Here is a 20,050-nt window from a genome sequence, read left to right as displayed (position 1 = left end):
AAGGAGTCTGCTGGAAAACTTGGGTCCGGGGCGCCCGGAGGCAAATTTTATCATCTTCGCGTCGTCTCCACATGGAGCATCCTGGTTGGGTCGGCAACGTCACTCCAGGGCACCCCGAAGGGCTGCGGGCGCCCCGAGCCTCCTATATAAGGAGGGTCAAGGGTGGAGCTTCCAAAAAACAACTCAGAATCCGCTCTTCTGTGCTCATGTGACGCTGCGAAGCTTCGACAACGCGCTGCTCTTTTTAGTTTCTTCCTTTGTCGATATTGTTTTAATTTTTCATTGGCATTCCTGTACTTTGTTTGTAATAATTTTCGAATTGCTAGTGAATTGCCCATCGAAAGCACTCTTGTGTGCGGCCCTTAGAGTAGGAGTCGCCAAAGGCTCTAAACCAAGTAAAAGGTTCTTGTGTTAGCATTGTTTTGATTTCGTCTTTTCCGCTGCGTACTCTCGATTTTTTTAAATCGATATTCACCCCCCCCCTCTATCGACTCTCACGATCCAACACCATCTGACTTGCGTCTTGATGAGGCAGATGAGCTGTGACGAGGATGTTGGTGGGGTTAGCACTGACGTTCTAACTCAGATTTTGATAAATGGCAAAGTAGGTTAAGTTAGTTTCGTTGTGATCTAACATCTTGATTGAGTGTGTAGGAGAAGTCCAGCTAGGTCAACGGGCTGACCGGATAATTGACACGAAGTCCAGCTAGGTCGACGGGCCGACCTGATAACTGGCACGAAGTCTAACTAGGTCAACGGGCTGACATGATAACTGGCACGAAGTCCAGCTAGGTCGACGGGCTGACATGATAGCTGACACGAACTCCAGCAAGGTCGATGGGCTGACCTGATAGCTGGCACTAAGTCTAGACGTGTTGACAGGCTGACCGAACGTTTAGCAGGTAAGTTAAGGTAAGTCACTAGAGGGGAGTGATTTGGTGAGGACACGTTCCTCGTTTGAGGGAACAGTAGGCGTCGATCCAACTTAGAACTATTTCGGAAATCTAAGTTGATATCGTGACTAGATTCCGATCTCGGTGAGATGAAATCTAATTACTATTCTTTTACTATAATTGTGCTAACTTCTATTTTGTAGGGTAGTTTAGCTTCTATTTTGCATCGGACTAACACTTTCTTGTAGGAGGACTTTCTGGAAGATGGTGGTCCGAGCGCCCGGAAGGGATCCAGGTGCCCGGAGTCAGTCCGGGTGCCCGGAATCGATCCTGGCACCAGGAAGGCAAAATTCTATCCTGTCGCAATGAGGTGCGCGATGATTGGCCGGACCTACGTCACGGTTCAGGCACCCGGAAGGGATCCGAGTGCCCGAAGCACTTCTATAAAAGAAGGCCTCCACCAGAGCTGAGAACAACAACGTCTTGTTGGTGCGGGAAGCATCTGACGATCAAAGCGATGTTTTGATTATGACAAAGGTTCAAGTTAAGTTGTTTTGTGATCTGATATGTGTGAATAAGATTGCAATAAAGTGCTAAGGTTACTTAGGCAAAAGCCCTACCTGCGGTTAGGCAGATGGAAAACCCTAGGGGGTGATAACCCTAGGTCCTAGGGTTGGTAACCCTAGGTCCTAGGGTTGGTAACCCTAGGTGGAGGGAAACCCTAAGGGATGCCAACCTTAGATCCTAGAGAGTGATAACCCTAGGTGGTGGAAATCCTAAGGGGGGTAACCTTAGGTCCTAGGGGAAGGTAACCCTAGGTGGCGAAAAATCCTAGGGGGTGGTAACCCTAGGTCCTAGAGGGTGGTAACCCTAGGAGAAAAGTCTAGTTGGTCTAGAGGACCGGACTGGCATCAGGTATGCTCTCCTGAGTGGAGTAGGTGAGGACTTATTCCCCGCGGAAGGAACAGTAGGCGGCGGTTCGACCTACGATTTCCGGTCAGAAATCTGAAATCAGAACCGGACAGTCCGGATACTGTCAAAACATTTCTGTTACTATGTTTATTATGTGCTAACTTTGTCTTGCAAGATATGTTAGTATTTTGTGGACTAACATACTTTGCAGGGACTAAAAGGCAAAGTTTGCCTCGAGTGAACAGTACCCAAGTCGCCCTCATGGAGCTTGGATGCGCCTCAGGTGCAAAGGAGAAGATGTGCGCGCGGCAAGACTGGAGGCGCCCTCATGGAAGCTTGAGGCACCTCGGACAGGCTTGAAGGTGCCTTCAAGGGGCTTTAAGGCGCCTTCAAGTGGATAAGCGACGACAACTTCAGCGCTCATTAGTGTGGCTGACTCTGCATTGTGGAGGCACCTTCAAGGGGCTTTGAGGCGCCTTCAACAGCCTTTATAAGGTGTATTCGACCAGCAGCTTAAAACAACAATTCCTAAATGATCATTCAACTGTTTGATGCTCAAGAGACGACCCAGAAGTGCTATAGCAAGTCCCCGACGACCCGGAGCTTCTATTTCTGTAATTCTGTTGTCGGTATTGTTTAAATTTCTGCTATACTTATTTCACACTTGTACTCTTTGTGATATTATAGTTGTTGCCCACCGAAAGCGATCAACGATCGCGGGCCTTGGAGTAGGAGTCGCCCAAGACTCCGAACCAAGTAACTATTTGGGTCTTTCTGTGTGTTTTCTTATTTCCGCTGCATTACTCGTCGAATTTCCGAATACGAAATAAAATGAAAGCCACGAGCGCTATTCACCCCCCCTCTAGCGTTTCTCAATCCAACAATTGGTATCAGAGCGGGGTCCCTTCAATTTGGTGCAACCACCAGTTAAGCTTTCTTTTCGTGGTGATTTTCAATTTTTTCGGAGTCGATCGAAGTCGGTATTCTTGCTGGTATTCCTGTAATATTTTAAAGTTAGGGAAAAACAAAAAGTAATAACATGATTATGTAAAGAAGTTACAATTACAATAAAATATTACAATTAATTAAGCAGGTTAATAAAATTATAACATTAAAAAAAATGTTCTTATTCCCTTTTAACTTGTACTTATCTCTCCCCCTTTGATAACATCAAAAAAATTAGGAAGAATAAGATAAAGTCTTAGAAAAATTTGAAATATTTTTCTAGGTGTACAAAACTAAAATTATCAATAAGCTAATATTGTTCAGAAATAATTTTCAAAATTATTCTATTTTTGTTAATTAATCTTCTATTTAACAAAAATAATTTAAAAGTTAATTTTTGATTTTGAAAATTCCTAAAAAAATTTGTTACACTTAAGTAGAATAATTTAGATAGTTTAAAAATATATTTTTACATCTAGAAATTCTGCTAATTATCCTGGATATGTAAAATAGATAGTTTAATACTAGAAAAATTAAAATTTCCAATTTCTATTTACCTTAATTTTTAATATTAAAAATTGAAAATAATTCGTAATAATTCAGATAAAATTCAAAAAATATTTTAAAAAAATATTATGATAGAAAACCTCGCATTTTATCATAGAAAAATAAAGTTTTCAAAATTAAGTTTCCAAAGTATTTTAAATTTGCAAAATACCATTTTTGTTAAAAAAAATTATAGAAAATAATTTAATAAAAAAATTCAAAAAAAAAAATTCTATTTGTAGATTAAATCATTAGGTAGCAAAGAAAACATTTTCAACTTGTAAACAAATAGTGGGCATTTTAACTAATTTGTTTAAATAATGTGTGAGATGAAACACATTAAAAATTCAAAGCATGCATAAGATTAATTTTAATTTATACTAGGTATGATTTGGGAATTCAATATAGGTTATTTCCTACTAGATTGATCAAGAATTTTTTGTAAAATATAATTTTTAGAAATTTTTTAATTTGACTCCTATGGTTCCTGATATACCAATTGGGTCATCTGTAATTTCTACAATTTAAATTTCATAAATCTTTTGAAATTGAACATGCACAGTCATTTTTCAAAGATTTTATTTGTTCTTTAATTTATTATTTTCTATTTTTAAATTATCAAACATATCTAATGGGCATGAATTTTTTAAGTTTAATTTTAAGCTAGCATTATCTTTTTCTAGTTGTACTATATTTTTAGATAATATCTTGATAAATTCAAAAGATTACTTGAGAGATAGTGCATGTATCTCACTTACCTCGTGTTCTGATGCTCTCCCTTCATCGCATCTTTCCTTTGAAGATCCTCCCCTTTTGTTAATGCTTATCTCTGAGGAACTTTCGACATCCCTCTAGTGGTCTGCCATTATTGCTAGTCTGGTGTAAGCTTCGATCTCTAACTCGAAGAATGGGGATTCATCCCACGTAGCTTTCAAGTTTTTGTGCTTCAATTTTGTTGATCTATTGGCCGTATCTTTCTCTTTCTTCTTTAGTTTAGGGCAGTCGTCTTTAATGTTCCCTTCTTCTTGACAATTGTAGCATTAAACTTTCCTTTTGCTCCCAAAGTATTTTTTCGCCTATAACTTATTAAATTTATTAGATTTAATAAACTTACTAAATTTTCTTACCAATAATGTTGCTTCATCTTCGTCGATTGATTCTTCAGAGTCTGGATCTGATTTACCTTTTTAAGCTGGCAAGAGGGGGTGAATTACTTACAAAAAATAACCCCTTTCTCATTATTTTGATTTGATTAGTACCACAATTAAAATAATAATAATAAAAAGACATAACAACTTAAAAAGAGTAGGTAAAAGACCAGAGTTTTACTATGTTACAACCTAGGTGGTTGTTAATCCAAGGCGTTGAAAAGCACTAGAAGATCTCCTTCTTTGAAGGTGGAGAAGCCTTTTACACACGTTGATAACTCAGAAATGACTAGGAAAGTTAATACAGAAGTTGTTCAATATTTCCTAGGTTCAGGGGTCTTTTTATAGCCCCTGGAAAATATTATCCACAACTTGAAGGTGCCTTCAAAGTGGCCTAAGGAACCTTCTATCGGATAGATTTTATCCACCTAGGATAAAACTTTATCCTCAGGTAATGGCTAGGGAAGGCACCTTCCATAAGCTGGAAGGTGCCTTCGCACTACTCATCGAAAGTGCCTTCCATAGGGCAAATCAGCTCCTTAGCTGATCTCTATACGGGGGTGATGCCCTGATTAACCTGAGTTGAGCTAACCTAAATCCAACTCTGACCTTCTCCTCGAGTAGGCTTTCTCCCCGGCTTCTCGTCTCTCGAACGCTGTGCACGTCCTTCTCATTCACTAGTGTACTCTTCCGTAACTTCTCATTCCTCAGATGCATCGAGCCTATCGGCTCCTTTTTCCATGTCATCCTTCTTGCTAGTTACATCTTATGCTCGACTACTTGTGTTCCTAAGCTTTTGCATACATAGACACAAGGATCAAATACACAGGACCTAACTTAACTTGGTTGACTACATCAAAACTACCACTGGGTACTTACAATGTACTCCATCTGTTTGTCATGCATGAGAACCCTTGGTTTTGAGAAAGAATAATTTTGAAATTCATGACATGAAAAACCACTATTTCAACTCCTATAGATGCTTATTGTACATAATAATGATGACTCACACTCATTTCACTTTAAAAATCTAACCATTTCTTTTTTGTATTTAATTTAACCATTTGAGTTTCCATAGGCTAATTGGTCTTAATCTTCATATGCTCATTTATATCAATATGGTTAGCAACTAACTTATTATGTTTTTGGTGTCGCAATGCCCTATTGAAACGGGTGATAAAATTCATCAATGAATTCTTATTTGAGACATACTTCTTGAAAAATGAATGTGGGCTTTCAGATCACTAACTACTTGACATTTCAGCACAAAATATATGGATAAAATATAATAGGCCCCACCTTTATCTTAATTCATACATCAATGATAACCAGTCATTTTTCTCCAAGCTAGAACACTTGATAACGTCTTCTCATGACTTCTCAAATTCATCGGGAGTTAAGGAGTTCACAATGAGATCCTTTATGGTTTGTTAGTAGTTGTGAAAAGTCAAAGGGGGTAATTTATCTAAAAATTTATTGAGTATGTGCCACAAATAATATCGATGCAATGTTTAAGAGAAAACTTGTGCAATGGCATTAGTCAAAGCTAGATCTTAAGCAGTGATGATCATGGTTGGTGGAACTTTAAGCATGCCTTCTATGAACTTCTTAAGCAACCAAATAAAGAACTTAGTTTTTTCATCAGTTAGAAAACCACAACCAAACACAATGGTTTGATGATGATGATTAACTCATACAAAGGGTGCAAAAATTAGTCCATATTTGTTGGTGTTATATGTCATATCAAATATAATTACATTAACAAAGACACTATATGCCCTCCATAATATATGATCCACCCAAAAATGTCTAGTGAATCTGTCAGTTAAATCAATCTCATAATTAAAGAAAAAAGCTAAATTCTCTTTTTTTTATCAGTTGTAAATAACTCGATCAGTGTTTTAACATCAGTACCCTTTTGTTCATCCCATATATTTTTCTCAAAGTTTCTAATATCTCTTTTAGTGCAACCTAGATGTTCAGGCCCTCCATACTCCATCTCCAAAAGTAGAATTTGTTGACAAGTTAGAGCATTCATCTCTGAAAACTATTGAGTTAATTCTTTCTTGTCTACAGAAAGAATACAATGTGAGCATAGCAAATACACTGTTGAAGGAGTAGAGAGTGGATGATTATGACTTTCCATGAAGTTTGTGACAACCCAATTTGGCCCAGTCTATTCTTTAACAAGTGAAATCTTTGACTTACATCTAGTCTTAACTTCGTCATGTGCTCTTTCCTTTTTTACTTTGAACTTGTGCTTCTTTCTTCCATTTACCATATGTATGTATGTCCTTCTTTAAAGCATATAAATTATTTCCATCCAACTTTATTTATCCTTTTATTTTTTTTTCTATTGCATATTCAGGCACTAAATCCGTCTTCTCGGGGTTTTCCAAACCAAAGTTCATGGGGAGTCTTTCCTAAAAACCTAGGTATCAAGAATCGGTTTTGCACATAGCAAGCTGTATTTACAGCTTCAGCCCATAAGTAGCTCGGTAGTGAGTACTCATTGAGCATGCTTCTTGCAGCTTCTTGCAAGACTCGATTCTTTCTCTCCACAACCCCATTTTATTGTGGGGCCCTTGGAGTAGAGAACTCATGCCTATATCCTTTTTCTTGACAAAATTCTAAAAATCTATGATTTTGAAATTCTCCACCATGATCACTTCTAATTGTTTTAATTGTTGTTGATTTTTCATTTTCAGTTCTTCTACAAAAGGAAACAAAAATATCTATGGTTTGATCCTTATTTTTCAAAAAGAAAGTCCATGTATATCTAGTAAAGTCATCAATGATCACTAAGCAATATCTACTTCCATTCAATGAAATGACATTACTACAATCAAATAAGTCCATATGCAATAAATCTAAAGCAGTAGAGGTACTTACAGCGCTTTTACCTTTATGAGACGCTTTTGTTTGCTTACCCTTTTGACATGCATCACATAATTTTATCTTTTGGTACTTGATGCTTGGTAGGCCTCGCACTAATCCTTTGTTGGCCAGCTTTCGAATATTCTTCATGTTCACATGGGCCAACCTCCTATGCCAAAGCCATGATTCTTCTTCTTTTGACATGAAACACTTAGCAGAGGCATTAGTAGCACTTTTAAAAGATACTTGATAAATGTTATCTACCCTTGTGCCTACTAGTACCGTGTCAAGTGTGTCAACGTGTTTGACCAGGCATTGACTTGGATGAAACTCAATTGTGTAACCCGTATCACACAATTGGCTGACACTTAGGAGATTAAAGGTCATCCCCTTGACTAGAATGACATTCTTGATATGGAGACATTCGGATATATGAATATCTCCAACTCCTATAACCTTAAGGCTACCATTATTACCAAAAGACACATTACCTCTATTTTTGTTTTGAAGGGTAGTGAAGAGTGACTTGTCCCCGGTCATGTGCTTGGAGCATCCACTATCAACAAACCAAGTTGATAGATGCTCCCCCTTGGCAAATGCCTCTTCATCATCCGAAGATGATGAAGCCGCGGTTGAGGTGTCACTTGTGTCACCGTCACTCCCGGAATTCGGTTCCTCCCTTGCCATGAACGCTAATTGACGTATGCTTTTCTCCTTCTTCTCTTCCTCCGATGAGCTTGAGGATGATTCATCCCAAGTAGCCTTGAGAGCTTTCTTCTTCTTGGCCCTTTCCTCCTTCTTCTTGAGTTTTGGACACTCGCTCCGATAGTGTCCTTTCTTGCTACACTCATAACAAGTAACATTAGTTTTATCAACATTTTGATCGATGGGTTTACCTTTCCCTTTGTATCTCCGGCTTCTTCTCATGATTCTCCTTACAAAGTTGGCCATCTCGCTTGATGATGATCCACCTTCATCATCGAACTCGGAGGAGGATGAGGATGAAGGAATCTCTTTTTCCTTCTTCTTTTCCTTCTTCCTTCTTCCATCCTTGCTCTTTTCTCCTGCAACTAAGGCAATACCTTTCTCTTTTTGACCCTTGTTAGCAAGTTCATGAAGTTCCATTTCACAAAAGAATTCATCTAATTTAACAATTGAAAGGTCCTTGGAGACCTTGTAGGCATCTACCATCGATGACCACAAGGCATTCCTCGGAAATGCTTTGAGAGCATACCTTACAAGATCGCGATTCTCTACGCGTTCATCTACGGAATGAAGACCATTGATGATTTCTTTGAACCTTCCGTGTAGTTCACTTACCGTCTCGTTCTCCTTCATGGTGAGGTTTTGTAGTTGGTTTAGGAACAAGTCTCTCTTGGCGATCCGAGAGTCTCGGGTTCCTTCTTGGAGCTCGATGAGCTTGTTCCACAAATCTTTTGCGCTCGTGAATGGACCTACCTTGACGAGTTGATCCTTGGCTATCCCACATTGTAGAGTGACCACCGCCTTGGCATCGGCTTGTCCTTTGCGAGTTTGCTCGGTGGACCACCTTGATGAGTCAAGTTCCTTACCTTCTTCGTCCTTCGGAGGTGTAAACCCTTCCTTGATAGAGAACCACATGGAGATGTCGGTCTTGAGACAATATTCCAGCGGCTCTTCCAATATTGAAAGTCCGCTCCGTCAAAGTAGGGTGGATGATTGGTGCTAAACCCTTCCTTCATAGCCATCTTCTTGCTCTTTAGGTTGTTAATCCGGATGAAGAGCACCAAGCTCTGATACCACTTGTTAGGACCTTCCGATGGCTAGAGAGGGGGGTGTGAATAGTCTCCTCTAAAACTTAAACAATCTTCTCACAAAAGTTTGTTAGCACAGCGGAAATATGCAAAAGAAAGACTAATACAAGGAAAAGAAACAACCCACAACTAACACAAGTATGTACGAGGTTCGGGGATAACTTGCCCCTACTCCTCGGCGTGTTCGTAAGGTGGACGATCCCTTGATCTTTCGGTAGATCACACCCCGGATAGATTCCGGCTAAGAATTTCTCCTTCTCGGTGGAGTAACCTCTCCACAAAGTCACAGAAAATATTTAAATGAAGCACAAGACTTACAGGGATTAGTGGCTAAATGGAATGAGAAATAAGCTTACAGCCACGATGAAAGCAGAGCGCAAAACAGAAGAAGTTCCTTAGCCAAGAGCTCAAAAACACACAGCACTCTTGCTTGATCGACCAAGAGATTTCCTCTTTTTTTTTTTGGTTTGTTATTTCGAACATCTCATACTCCTTCTTCTTATGCCTCTGCCTTTTCCATTGCGTTTGCCTGTATCGAATCACTGCAACCTGCACCGAATCGCTGCTGCTAACTCAGGCGTCGTCAATCACTTTTCCTCCTCATCTGGTTCTCTAGAGTCAAGTTGATTGCAACCAGAACACAGCCAGATCGCCAGTAACCGTTGATGCTCCAATTGCACCATTTGCAGCCAAACACAGTAGAAAAACCACTTTGTCTTATTCCTCTGATAGACCTTAATTTGAACTTAATCACCGACATGATACCTGCAACCTGCAACGTAAAAAGCTCACACCAGATGGTTAAATCAGACGAATCAGAAGTTGCAGAGAAACAGACAGTGTTGTGGATCGGTCAGCAGACCGATCCATAGCCCTCTGGACCGATCAGGACATATCCTGATCGGTCTGTGAACCGATCAGCCTATAGGTGGATCGGTCCACAGACCGATCCCCTATTGTCCTCTGAATCCCATCGCTTCCTGATCGGTCTACAGACCGATCAGATAACTTACAGTGAACTACTGTTTGGTTACTGATCGGTCACCAGACCGATCAGATAACCATAGTATCACCGGATCGGTCTGTTGACCGATCAAATATCCACAGTATCACTGGTTCGGTCAACAGACCGATCCAATGCCTATGTAAGGTAGGTTTGGCGCTTCCCAGCCCTAAACCCTAAAACCTTTCTGGTCTAGAGAATGAGCTACTGAGCCCTCTCTGACCTAGTCCGGAGAACGAGCTACCGAGCCCTCTCCGACTTCGTCCGGTCCAGAGAACGAGCTACCGAGCCCTCTCTGACCTAGTCCGGAGAACGAGCTACCGAGCCCTCTCCGACTTCGCGTGCCAAGTTTCCATACTTGGACTTTTCCCTTCCACCTGATCAACATTGATCAGTAATCAATCTGAGTTTAATTAATATCTGATACAAACTTAAATCAGTGTCAACATCAAAACAACAGCCAGGTCAGACCGTATCAACAGGTAGCAATTATTATTTATGAATCACTGGCACTATTTTTAAGCTCATCAATTAACTCACTAATTGGATCTCCATCACAACAATGAGTTGGACCTTGGCCTCAACTAGAGACTCTAAATGAATATTTTTGTACTCCCTTGCTTAACAAAATGTACAAGACTCTTTCTCCTAAACATATTCTACAATATATTCCTGAGCTTCCGCTTGCTATTTAGGAAATTGCTCAGGAACTTGTTCAGGAATTTCCTCAAAAACTAGTTCTATAAACCCCTCAGTAATTTCTTGATAGATATGCTCTATAATATCTGCTAGGGAATCATTTGAGAGCAAATATTCTTTAGATCTGATAGACTTAAATCAACAATTATTTGGGCTACAAGTAGCTCTACAATCCTATACTTTATTGTCTCCACACGGGAGTCTGACCACTTCCATCTGCATATTCTTCGAAGGGCATGTTGTCTATAAGACTTCATTATTCTGACATGTTCAAACATCCACACATGCAATACAATAAGAATGGTTAAATTAAAATATTTATGCATAAAATATATGAATCTATCCTCAAATATAAGAACTTGCAGTGAGGAGATATGCAAATCCTTTGAGCATGGGAGTTTGATTTCCTTAAAGGCCCTATGACTTCAGCCTCTGTGAAAGCATCATACCAATGACCTCCAGCTATGGGCTCATATAGTCATATACAAACTTACATCAATTATACCTACCTAAATTCTTAAAATCATCTATATAATCAATTAGTGATTGTACTGGTAATCTAGATATACTACTAGTAGTAGTAAATAATACACAAACAAAAAATACAATATTAAAAATTGGCAAAAGAGAATATCAGATTCAACAGATGAAGGTTGTTGGCTGAGGTTGATCATCTTATTCTCTAGTTCCTTCTGTAAACACTCCATATTATTGAAGTGTTGAAAAAAGAGTAGGGTGGCAGCTACATCTGCTACAAATTAATTTCGTCACCTTTGTCTAGGAGTCCTAAAATCAAAGAAACATCTTTCCTTATGAAGCTAATTTCCTTATTTTGAAAGATAAAACATTTCTCTTCAATGTCTCAATTGTCAAATGTATTTTGTATATTTGCAATTTCAGGCATGGCTATAGCCCAAACAAATGTCTTCCATTTATCAACTCCATCAGTCGGTCATTTATGTCTAGTGATGATAAAAAAAGCCTTGAAGTGAGGGTAATTATTTTCTAATGCACTTTCTTATGATATGCACGGGAAGTAGAAACTCTCTCGCTCGCCATTTAACTCTATGAAACAAATACACCATATCTTAGTGATAATTATTTGGCTTCATTACAATATTAGTTTTCAACCAAAATATGATATATTACAATGTTATTTTTCAATCATAATATGATACATTACAATATCTAGTAGCTGGCTAGCTGCTACAATGTGATTAGTAGCTGTTACAACATGAGATTCACATTGTAGTAGTTACAATCAAATAGCTGCTACAACATGGCGATAAGTAGGATTTAACCACGTTGTAGCAGTCATAAGGGCTTAACTATGTTGTAGCACCTACTGTCAAGTAGCCACTACAATATTACAACCTTTTTTTTAAAACCCCTATTCCCTGAAAGTATATCTTCAAAGCGAAAAGCTATAATCAGTCAACATCATTGTAGCATCTAGAAGAAGAACCAAATCCTAAAAATTCAAAACCCTAAACAAGAGAAGAAGAATCAAAATGCTAAACCCCCAATGAAATACTGACGATGAAGGTGAAGCTTTGGAGGAGAAAAAGAGTCATTGTGGTGACGTTGATAGATGAAGACACCATCAAGCACTGAGCTACTTCCAATGAGAATGTTTCAAAATGTTTGCTCGCACGCTTGGTTTAGGGGTTATCACTTTGGCCAAAACCATGAGGGCAAAAAGGTAATTGCATAATATAATTTCGCTTTCACGTTGCAGCAGCTACTATTGGGTAGTTGCTACAACGTGAAAGAAAGTGAAATACAACTTGAATCATAATATATTAACATGTATCAAACATGCGAACTATAATACTGGATATAAAAAATGATAACAAGATAAATATAAATATTTATTATTCATAATTAATTTGTTCAAGAATTGATACTTCGTGAAAGATTTAAAGCTAGAAAACCTATAAACACTACAACTTTAAATACCATATCTATTTTTCATCACTAATTTGTAGAGAATCTAACTGATGCTTTATTTCTTTTAATACATCTTTCAATTTTCTAAATTTTTTAGCCTTTGATAGTTTTCTCTCTGAGTTTGAACTTGATAATATATTTGAGGATGCACATAAACTTTCTTTTCCTCTTGATGTAAAGGAGGTAAGTGCTAGATTTTTATCAAAATGTGCTTCAAAAGCTCTTATTGCATCCTCTTTACTCTCGGAGGACTGGTGTATAGCACCCTTAAAATAATTAACTTGTGTAGATACTTCTATTTTGTATATGATTAGTAATAAAGGAGTAGTGGTTATAAATATATTGAATTACTTATACTTACTAATAATCGATCGTATATCATTTTTTTATTATCTGCAGGGACATGCTTCCAACTCTTAGCTTAGCAAATTCCTTCACTGAAAGATCTAACTCGGTCATAAATGAAGTTATGTTTGGGCCAATTGTGTGTCTATCGCTCTAATGAAAAGCAACTGATAATTTGCCCCATTCATTGATCTGACGTCGTAGTTGATCGAAATGTGTGACACGTGTCTCCCTACGTAGCGGTAGGCCTATAAATGCAAAAGTGTTAATAATTAACAAATGAAATAAATAAATAGCTGACTAAATAAAACTTTTGTAATGTAAATACAAAAAACTAACCACTACGAGAACTCTCATTATCAGGTATTTGTTGAATAGGTAGATGCTTAATCCTCTTGGGCAACATGACTATTGCATACTCATCATACATAGATCAACAAATATGCATCAACATATATATGTATCTACACGTAATGAAATTTTATCTTATATAAATGAATTTAAAATGAAGAAAAATAACTCATACCATGTAAATAAAAATTAATCGTTATCATCATCTGAAAGAGATAATTGATCATCTGTGTCACTATCAATTTCATTATCTTTATCCTTATCATTAATTAAGAAAACTTTAAGCATCCCTACCCAACTCCACTTGTGCATTTGACATATTTAAATATTGATGATCAATATCTAATCTACAAAGTTAGGATATCTCTAAGCCTTCATCAACTACTAAAGTTGCTTTATTAGATGAAATATCTTGGTTAGTCTCAATATTGAAATTATTTCCAAATTTAATTTCATCAGATACTTTATCAACTTCAATTACTTCGTATATTTTTCGATGTTAAACCTTTTGCACTACCTTCCAATGATCTCCACGCTTTATATTATTTAAATAATAAACTTGATTTGAAATGTCAATGCATAAGAGACCAAACTCTTCAACCATTTATTTCTCTTTTTGGATTATATTGGAACTATTCACACAAGAATAATTGTACTTTATACCTGAAAGAGTAAAATAGTTGAACAACATCCTTAAATACTCTAAAAAAATTCAAAGTGTCACCCTCATCAGATAATAGTACGCTAACACCACTATTCTGAGTAGTTTTGCGAGAATCGGGGGACCTCGTATGATATCGAATACCATTTACAATGCAGACATCATACAATTGATATCTGAATTTATTAAATTCTTTAACTTTATCATTCTATCCCTAAATCACTATGGAAAATCTCTCTCATGATATTACAAAAGTTGATTTGAATGAACTTCACATGACTTCGAGTCTCATTGCGCAATTGACTTAGCACAAGTCAATAGAAGATGATCCGACGGAAGTTGATGAGACAGAAGTTGATCCATCCTTCGATTTCAGATAGGATAAAAAAAATTAAGTTAATAATAATAATAATGGTGCCTTAACAAGTGAAAAAAAAATATTTTGAGAATTTAAATGGGATTAAACTGAAATTGTCATACTAAGTTTTACCAATTCAAATTGTCGATGTCAAATAGATTGGATTTGAGGTCGTCGAATCACCATCGACGGCAATTGTATAATTAATAAAGATATGAAAAAAAAAAATTATCTGAACAAAATGTGTAAAAGATATTTTGACAATCTACAATATTAAATTGGTAACCAATAAAACTAAGTTAAATAATAATAATAATAATAATAATAATAATAATAATAATAATAATGGTGCCTTAACAAATGAAAGAAAATATTGAGAATATATATAAATGGGATTTATAAACTGAAGTTGTCATACTAAGTTTTACCAATTCAAACTGTCAATATCAAATAGATTGGATTCGAGGTCGTCGAATCACCATCGACGACGTACAATTGTATAAGTAATAAAGATACGAAGTGGACTTGGCCATCATAATTCAATTATCAAAAAGGACATGGACATATATATAACGTCCGCACTAAGACGGCAGAAAGCAATCTCAACTTAAAGAGATAACGATTTATGTGGAGGAGGAGATTGCTAATAGCCTTAATTAATTCAATTATGCCGTGTTTAACACTTGGATTAATTACATGTTGTGGAATCTAATCTGGACTTTTCTTGTAGCTTTAATTAGATATATACATCCTCCATTTACACAACTTGCGTACCACGTTTTGGAGTCTAATCTTCACAAGACAAATATTGTAGGCAACGAAAACTTATCCAGTAGCAGCGAGGTAGGATATAAAGGTGACTCCCATCAATATCATTACTGAATTTTGACTCAGTCAGTGGTGCACTGGAAACCACTTCTAATTAACTCCACTTGTGCAATTGGCAATATAATTCACCAATCTCTCATATGTTTGACAAGTATCAAGAACATGATGTTGTTGGCTAAAAACTAAATACGTTAGTACCCAATATCCTATCAATATGTTTCAGGATCAATATGAAAGAGATAAATCATAGACGACTATTAATTTTGAAATAATGACTAGCATATAAGGGGGATATTTACCTTAGCTTTATACCAAGATTCGAGCCCCAAACCTCATAATGGTAACACTTACTAGATAGTCTGAGAGGACGACAAATATCCAATTTGAATTCACATATTTTATAATCTTTCGCAGGAAAAAATTTATTTAGGATAAAGTTTGAACAAATATAAATAATAATAATTAGCAAATGTGATAATAGACCTTTTTATAAAAAAAATTAATTTAATATTATATTTGATTTTAGTAAAAAAATAAAGAAAAGTATGCTTTTAACATGCAGACCTAAGATATTTATAAAAGTTTTTTTATTCGTAGTGTTACCAATTTTAAGATATGGGACTAAAAAGAATTCTTGATTTCTAATTGATTAATGATAAAAATTTATAATAAATTCTAAATATCATTGATTTATAAGAAAATTTTATAATAATACGTCAAAACATGAATTATATATTAGTGTTGCAGAAAGGAATTGACAATTGGAAGTTATTTATTTTTATGTTTGATTTGCATGAATTATGCAAGCATGAATAATTTTCAACAGACATTTAATAATCTTAAAACTTAATCATATTTATTTTTTAAAAAATATTTTTAATTGTTCTAAATTTTATTACTATAGTAATAAAAATTAATAAAACATATTAGAAATAACCACAATAATTAATCATTTTGAAATTTAGATGAAGAGGGGATGTAATTAAGATACAAAATAGTCCAAATAGAGTTTTTGTAGGGAACGGAGCATGTTGAAGTGTGTTCACATCTCCATTATGTTAGTTGTTAGTTGGTACTGCATCAATCTTCTTTTCTTTATTCTCCATATTATTAACCAAGGAACTCGCATCTTTTCCTTTGATTGAAAAAAAATAATATTAACTATAAGTACTCACAAAAGGGTATAAAGATCCATTATAGAAGATAAAAAAATAATTTGACCTAATTCATGTTAAAAAATCACCACATCAAATATATTAGGTCAAAATTATGGATGAGAATATTTTTATGATAAAAAAAATATGAACATATAAAAACTTGCTTCATTAAATTCTGACATCTCTAGGTCCATATTTAAGGCTTTCGATTTATTTTTCTTATTTTTTTATTATTTCAATTTTGGGACGAATCCTGGATTCATCCCATATTTTTAAGATCAGGAGAAAAGTATAAATATATAAAAACTTGTTTCATAAAATTCCAACATCTTTAGGTCCATATTTAGGACTTCCTATTCTTTTTTTCTTTTTTTTTTAATTTTTTGAATCTGGAACAAATCCTGGATTCATCGCTAAATCTAGGACGAATCTAGGGATTCATCCCCAAATCTGGGATGAATGTAGGATTCGTACCAGAATTTTAAAAATAAAAAAAATAAGAAAAATAAATTGAAAGCCCTAAATATGGACCTAGAGATGTTGGAATTTTATGAAATAAGTTTCTATATGTTCATATTTTTCTCCTGATCATAAAAATATCTTCATCCATAATTTTAACCTAATACATTGAGTGTAGTGATTTTTTAACACAAATTTTACGTAATTTGTGTTAAAAATCACCACATGAAATATACTTAGTCATCAAAATTATGGATGGGAATATTTTTATAATCTAGAGAAAAGTACAAACACATAGAAACTTGTTTCATGAAATTCTGGCATCTATATGTTCATATTTAGGGCATTTGATTCTTTTTTCCTTTTTTAAATATTTTTTGAATCTAGGACAAATCCTAGATTCGTCCCAGATTTGGGAACGAATCTAGAATTTGTCCTAGATTTGACTTCATTAAAATATTAAGTTTATGTGACTAATTTGTAACAGAATATCACTTCCATTGCAAAAGTGTCAACGAATATTTTATTTGTTGCATAATTTAGAACAAAAATTAAATTTCGTTACCAAACTACAATGAAATTTGTGACAAAATATTATTTGTTGCTAATTCTGGGAGGAGACTATTTGGTTGCAAAGTTCGTTGCTATTTTGGGATGAATTTTTATTTTGTTGCTAAATTTATTGCCAATTTGGGACGAAAATTATTTGTCGCTAAATTTCGTCCCTAATCTATTAGTTTTTTGTAGTGGCCGCCCATAAATTAGGTAAGGGTGCATCAGACCCATGCAATAGTATAATGCTAGTATGACACTCAAGAATCCCAGTAGCAAGCTACTATAATGGATCCCCTTATAAAAAAAATAATTTAATATTATACTTGATTTTAGCAAAAAAGTCAAGAAAAATATGTTTTTTTAACATCGCAGACCAAAGGTATTTATAGAAGTTTTTCTACTCGTAGTGTTGTCAATTCTAAGATGCGTGACTAAAGAGAACTTTAGATTTCTAATTGATTAATGAGAAAAATTCTCAATAATACGTCATAGCTGAGTCTCAAACTATAGATCTCTGATTGATTAATAAAAAAAATTCCTAATAATACGCAACATTTGAGTTCGAACTCTAGATCACTGATTGATTAATGAGAAAATTTTCTAATAATACACCGTAGCTGAGTCTCAAACTCTGGATCCCTGATTAATGTGTTTGTAGAAATTATTAATAAACCTTAAAATTATTTTCGGTGTGAAAAGAAAAAAGGATATTAACATAATTTTATTTTGAACTTCACTAAAGTTAGTTAGTAAAGGGGACATATTATTAATAAAATAGTAAGATGATGATAATGATAATAATAATAATAATAATAAATTTTAAAATGTAAAACTAATTAGAAACTTTATCAGGTACCATAGAAAAGGAGTTAGTTATTGCAAAGAAATATATTAAAAAGTTCAAACAAAAAATTATTTAAAAAATTTCTCCAATAACTATTAGTGCTGCATAAAGGAATTGGCAATTTCTCCCATGTGTTATTTATTTTTAATGTTTGATTTGCATGAGTTATGCAAGCATGAATAATTTTCATCAAACATTTAACAATCTTAAAACTTAATCATGTTTATTTTTTAAAAAAATATTTTTAATTGTTCTAAATTTTATTACTATAGTAATAAAAATTTATAAAATATATTAGAAATAACCACAATAATTAATCATTTTGAAATTTAAATGAAGAGGGGATGTAATTAAGATCACAAAATAGTCTAAATAGAGTTCTTGTAGGGAAGGGAGTATGTTGACTAGAACTGTCAATTTGAGGCTCGTTGGATTGATCTATCTCACCAAATAATTTAAGTATGTTGGATTAAAATTGTATTAACTCATTTAAAAACGGATATAAATGGATTAATTCACGCATATTGCGTTTTCAGGCAGGTTAGCCTGTGGCAGGATTGGCCACGAGTTGAGAAGGGAAAATTTTCCTAAATTGGATTATAAATTATGGTGATATAGTGAGGTTTGGTGCAAAGATTGACCACTTATTCTAATTTAATTGGTGCAAAGATCAATTATATTAGTTTTGATAGTGATAGCCAACACATCCCTACAATAAGGTTGGTCAGACTATCAAAAAATTAAAAATATAAAAAAAAAATCTAAAATTTATTAAATTTGATCATTTCATAAATAAACATTTCCAAGACACAAACTATTCCACCCGAAATCTCCATACAATTGATTCTTTCTTTTACGATCTACAGTGTGTTCACGCCTCTGTTATGTTAGTTTGTACTACATTAGTCTTCTTTTCTTTATTCTCCAGATTATTAACCAAGGGACTTGCATCTTTTCCTTTGATTGAAAAAATAATAATATTAATTATAGTTACTCGCAATAGGGTAATAAAGATCCATCATAGAAGATAAAATATTTGAATAGTTACACATCGATACAAACTAAATTTTATTTATATCAGAATTTGCTTAAACATTGCTAAAATTTAATCGGACTCTATTGTTAGGACCAAAAGTAGCTAGAGGGGGGGTGAATAGCTCGTCGCGTGCCCGGTGTTCGGCGTTGCTTGTTTCTTCAAAGATATGGCAGCGGAAAATACAGAAACAAATCACACAACGCTAACACGGTTGGTTTACTTGGTATCCACCTCAGAAGAGGTGACTAGTCCAAGGATCCACACCAACACACACACCCTCCACTAATAAAACTCTCCTTTATGGTAACTATCAAAGGCGGAGAAGCCCTACAAGACTCAATACAAGAAGAAAGGGAAAGGTAATGAAATACAAGCTCACAAGCTTACAATGAGTGCAAAAGCCCTAACCCTAGTTTCTTCTCCTTGCTTTGATCCGCCTCTTGACTTGGAAGAACCTCCAAGAACCTTCAAGAACTGGCGATCTCGAGCTTGAGAAGAGCTGTGGAGGTGCTGGTGAAGATCTGAAATGAATCGGTGAAGAAGTGCCGAAGACAACGCTCGCCTGCGGCTCAAATACGACTCAACGGTCGGATCCCAATCGATTCGATTATTCCCAATCTATCGGGGAGGCTTTGGATCGATCCACGGATCGATCCAGAGCTCCGCTGGATCGATCCTCGGATCGATCCA

General features: G+C 35.4%; 1 pseudogene; it reads right to left on the bottom strand.

Moving 5' to 3' along the window:
- Positions 1–17,691: 17,691 nt before the first annotated feature.
- Positions 17,692–17,834, bottom strand: LOC122007666 (annotated as a pseudogene).
- Positions 17,835–20,050: the final 2,216 nt, after the last annotated feature.

This window comes from Zingiber officinale, chromosome 7B, assembly GCF_018446385.1.
Source record: "Zingiber officinale cultivar Zhangliang chromosome 7B, Zo_v1.1, whole genome shotgun sequence".
In the NCBI taxonomy this organism is placed as follows: domain Eukaryota; kingdom Viridiplantae; phylum Streptophyta; class Magnoliopsida; order Zingiberales; family Zingiberaceae; genus Zingiber; species Zingiber officinale.
This window is presented reverse-complemented; position numbering and strand designations above follow the sequence as displayed.